Here is a 5,599-nt window from a genome sequence, read left to right on the forward strand (position 1 = left end):
AGTACGATGGCGATAATGCAATGGTGGTGAAAAGATATTGGTATCGTGATGTCGACATCACAATATCGATTTATTGCATTGTCGCCCTTGTACTATCGCACTGATATAACCACGATTGTCCTTATGATATTCCGTGTATCACATATTGAAAAATAAACTTGTGACATTTGTGATTCGCCTGTTTAAAAATTCTCAATTTTGCTTGTGACGTTTGTGATTGGCATTTTTACCCGATTTTGGTCAATCACATTCGTCACAAAAGTCATTTGTGACGAATGTGATCACATTCGTCACAAATTCATAAAAACTTGTGACGAATGTGATTTGTGACACATGTGGCCTAACAAAGCTTTGCAGATATGTATTTTTTCAAGAAATATTTAGCTTTAATAAATATCCTAAGCCGTCAGTCAGCGACGAGTAAAAAGATAGGAATAAATTTCTGAAACGTGATTTTATTCGAGATTTGCTTCGGGAGAAGACAACTTTCTGTCCGTAGAGTAAGACTATTAAGACAGTATCTTTATTGATCTCATTACAGATATATAAAAACATCTCATCACAAGACAGTATCTTAATTGATCTCAATTATGGTACATGTAAATATATATAATTTTTATGTTCAATAAAAATGTCGCATAACTTGCAGTTGTTATTAAGTTATTGTCATTCAAATAAAGTGACATCAGGAACAGTCCTAGAATATTTTGATAAGGAACCGTCAGTTGTAAAATGGTATTGTGATCTTATAATGAACAGTCGTCATACTTGCTGGTATGTCATTTATTATTGGCAGTTTAGGTTCTTCAAAATTTGCATGATTAACAGTCCTCAATGAAAAGTACTGGAATATTAACAAAATGAATAGTTCACCATATTAACCATATATACAAATGGTTGGACACAACAGTTAGGATAAATGGCGCAATGGACAGATCTTCTTATTTTGGTAATAATAGAAATTACAGCACATTTTAAGCAAAAAGAAAAGAAACTTTAAGTCTGAAACATTCTGTCATAGCATCCCCATCAGTACATTCAGTGCTTTGATTAAATTTAGGTTTGAATTATGATTGGGATATAACTGTTATATCAAATCTGAGATCACCTAAAATAGTGACTAGAGAAAACCCAACACGCCGCCGCCTTTGTTATCCGGCATGAAGATAATATTGTTACAATACAAAGTAAAGTCATGTTTTTACTCTTTTATAGTAATTTCTAGACTATTAATTGGACATTAATTTGGCATATATTTCGAAATAGGTATTGCCGTAGAATCATTACGTCAATGTTTGACAAGACATACTGTATTTTATCACGTATCCGTGTCGCTTTTGCGACTCCGGATAAACGGCATTGCACGTGATGTGACGTCATTTATGAAATAGAAACATAGCGTAAAGACGAGCTTCTGTTGTCATTGAAGAAAAGGATTCCTTTTAACTGTAAACAATTCTTATTTTGGATATGTGATAAATAGAATATTATTTTATTAGTATGTGAGTGGGACTAATGTGTACATAGTTAAGCCAATAGATATTGTACAACTGTGCCATACATATAGTCTGGATTACATTATTTTAGGTAAATGGACCGCATATGTATATTTCTAAATAACCAGCTTTAGATTCAGAATCTGGACACATCGTATTCTGTATTTGTATAATTTTTGATATGTGTATACATTTTTTGTTTGTTTATTTGTTGATCATTTCTGTTCTTTCTGTTTTTCATTAAAATTTTACTTGTTTTCGGAGCTTTTGTCAGTTTTGCTTCAAGTTCAACAAAACACAACATTGTCATTTAATAATGAGGGACTAAATGGAAAAAAGTCGTACTAGAGTAACATACAAAATGTAAAACAAAGTTACATGTTTAAATGCAATTGTTTTTAAACGACGATTTTAACATTTTGTCGAGTGATCATATGATAACAAAAAAATGACATTTCAAAATATCTCAAAATCAGGTGAAACTGGCATTGCATAGCAAATAATGTAACAATGAAAACGTTCAGTTATTAGTTTCACATTTGAGTATATCCTTGGCCTCGTAAGTCAATCGGAATCGGAGGAAGACGTTCATGTAGAAAAATCGGTGGTTGTTGTTGGTGGTGATGGTGGTGTTGATGTTGCTGCTGCTGCCAATGTTGTTGTTGATCATGCTGATGTCCATGTAAAGTTTGATAGGACGGCGGTAATTCCGGTAGTGTTAAAGGATTTTGTATGACCGTCGTAACGTGACCATGACCTACTGGAAATGGTGTCGTTTGAGAGATAGTCGAAGCTGTATAATATAGAAAAAAATACAATATATCAAATAGATTCTGGGAACAAAATGGCGTTTCAATAAACGCTGACATTTCATTAAACAAACGAATCACTGGTTTCAATGTAAAAATGTTAAGAATTGCACACACACGCATGCACCAAGTGTTACAGAGCTATTTTATTAAAAATTAAACTAAGTTAAACTAAGTTATCATGTCACAATAGTTTTCTTAAAATTGGCAACACTCCGGTTATAAGAGAAATGGGATCTAATAAAAGAGAATTCTCTGAAGTCGACTCACCATAAACAGGCAGCATATGGTTCTGACTTTGGGAGGGATTTATCACTCGACCCTTCTTGCCTCTAACCTTGATAAGTAAGCAGACGCCACATATACTATATTTGTTTATATATAATAAGGTGACTTATAGGTCCAATGGGCCGGGTGTTTTTGTATGTATTCTTATAATGTATGTGAAATGATAAATGCACAATGTCACTATAATAAACAATTTACTTACTTATACTCAAACCGATGATAAATATAGAAGCAATTACCCCACCCACCACTGCCCAGTCGTACCACGTGGTCTTATCGCAACACGTTTCATAGGGCCAGGAACCACAGCACCCATCATCGCAATACAGACGCTCGGGTTTATAGTTTTTGTTTCTACAGTAAACGCTTGCTTCTAAAATTCCTGTCAATTATTAAAAACGTCTATTTGATGTGTTACTTGATGTAATTTTTAAATAACAGGACACATAGAAAAAAAGTAAGGAACAGAAATTTTAAGTTTTCTCTGAAAATAAAAAATTAGAACATTACTACATTTTTTCATGATTTTCTTTTCCCCAGAAAGATTATAAGATACACTTATTATACTGAATTATATACGGAAAGTGACCAAAAAACAACTTACGATTGAAGACAGTCATAAAGTAAAACTCGTCATTGGCCTATTTTCAACAAAATTGTAGTAAAAAATATTTACAAATAAGAATGTAATAGTTTAGAAAGATGGCATGTACATACCGATTTGTATCAGTCCACAGTTAAACGTTTCATTATTAAGTCATGAAAGAAATGAATCGATCAAAATTAATAACTATTTAATAAGTATAAAGGGATTAAAAAATAATCGCTAATTTTACTGTTGGTCTTTTTAACTTTGAAACAGTCAACATTTTGTTAACTTTAATGGTATTACATTTTCCAAACAACACTGTCGTGTTCACGACGTTTTGCTCTGTCGCTACGTTGTGTCGGTACGCAACTCTGTCGTTTCCATTTCCCCGGGATTGTACTGTATTGCAATTGCCCTTTCCGCCAGTCTTCGGATAAGGTTATTATAATAGCCGAGGATGTTCCGATTGAATGCATGGTCGCAATGTCGAATTACAATGTCATGGGACGACCTCTTAGCATTATGAACGCTAGATAAATCCCTGAAAAAAATACGAACTTAGTCCAAGGCATTTCAAAAATATTTCATTTGAGTAGAACCATAATTGAAATTACGAAAAAAGCAAGTTGTGCAACTTTCAAATTGCTTCTATCGTAATTTCAATTATGGTTTTAGAAAAAAGAAAAAAAGTCTATCATTAACCTCGTCCGGCAGTGGCTCTTGTAAGTTTGAACATAGTTCATTGAAAAAGAACTAATGTTCTTATTCACATCTGTTGCATATTGATCGTTGTGTTCAAATTTATCACTGTTGCTTATGGTCTTATGGATTAATTAAATGTGTTAATGCTTATTTCTAATGTTTTTAGTCTTATTGATTGAAACAATGATCAAATTTATAATTTTCCAATAAACCATGTTTGTTCGGATATATATAGAAGTCTTGGCAAGTCTGTATCTTTCTTGTTCATGTCACCTTGCAGAAACCTTTTGGCTAACTTCATTAATAAGTTTATACTCGGTGGTGGCTACTTGTTTCTTCACATTTATCAAATTCACAGGTAAACGCTTCAGTATGAAAACCACACAATCTTAATTTTGATGTATAAAGTGAAATGCACATTTTTAAAATTATATAGTTTTTAAAATCATACTGTCAAATTTCTTATCAAGTTTCAAAAACCTTGATTTTAATAAATGTCAAATAAAAATAATGATTTTTTTAAAAAAAAACAATGACTTATAAAAATAATAACTTAATATAGACATAAAATTCACAGCCCTGTTTTAATTTTACAAACCATGAATCAGCAAATAAGTGCTCCCACTGAGATTTGAACTCAGAACTCCTCTTATGTATGTGATACAATAAAGAGGCATTTTGACAATTAAACTACAAGAGCTTAAAACTTACTAACCATGGCTTGTTATTTAAAAGATTAACATTCTTCCTTTTTTTGCATCTATATATAGTTTTTAAACAGCCAAATATAGGTAAGGGTCAAATATTTTTTTTTAAAAAAAACTGGCCAAAATTCACGATTTTATCCTAAAAATATCCTCTATTTATCAACAGGAGTAAATTCTGTCATGTACGTAAATTTTGCTTCTATAGGAGAAGCAAGTAAATAACTGCATACATTGTGTAAAATGTAACAAATTCGAGAAATTATACGGAACTCAATTTCAACATTGGTACTGTGACATCATATGATGTCTTCATGAAAAAGAACGCATGACGTTACGCGGCAAAACAAGTAAAAATGACTAAAAATCACTAAAAAAGACTGGTTTGACATTTTTGCTTGTTAAATATTTCAGAATGATAAGAACTACTTTTTTACTGCGCACAGGCCAAAACTTTCAAAAACACATTACAATTTAACTCTGTTCTAAATGAAACTCTTTTATAAAAAAATCGATAACAGGATAAATAGAATGATTGGTGCTATGGATGGAGAACTTAAACTATCTGGCCAAAGGCTCACCAAAAAAATTCCTCCGCCTCGCTAGATCCAAGGCACCAACCTATTAATTATTCTCTATCACTTCAGACATCAAGAAAATGGCGAACAATGCAATCAAAAATGTAAAAAAATTTAGTGATATGTAAAATAACATTGATAATACAAATAAAGATTCATTTCTCCCCCTCTGCTTTTACCATGGCTTGGGACATGCTAGAAGTTAAAACTGCACACATCCAGATATTTAAATTTCTTCAAAAATCAATCCAAATTTAGGAAAAGTAAAAAAAAAGATATGCATACTTCTTCCATTCAATTCAAAATTAGCTTATTACAAATATTTAAAAATATTGTTATATTAATTCTACCCACTTATTAACAATATAATATTACGCAGGTACTAAATATTTTAATACATAATAGGAAATAAATAAAAGTCTTACTTATGGCT

The 5,599-nt window shown here is 31.7% G+C and overlaps 1 long non-coding RNA gene across 1 annotated transcript; it reads right to left on the reverse strand.

Moving 5' to 3' along the window:
- Positions 1–1,918: 1,918 nt before the first annotated feature.
- On the reverse strand, positions 1,919–3,007 carry LOC132756206 (uncharacterized). The gene is made up of 3 exons (XR_009629301.1): positions 2,796–3,007; positions 2,576–2,642; positions 1,919–2,289 (listed from the first exon to the last, which is right to left on the reverse strand). It is a non-coding gene; the product is annotated as an uncharacterized LOC132756206 (long non-coding RNA).
- Between the last annotated feature and the right edge of the window lie 2,592 nt (positions 3,008–5,599).

This window comes from Ruditapes philippinarum, unplaced genomic scaffold (assembly GCF_026571515.1).
Source record: "Ruditapes philippinarum isolate M1 unplaced genomic scaffold, ASM2657151v2 ctg669_1_1_1_1, whole genome shotgun sequence".
NCBI lineage: Eukaryota > Metazoa > Mollusca > Bivalvia > Venerida > Veneridae > Ruditapes > Ruditapes philippinarum.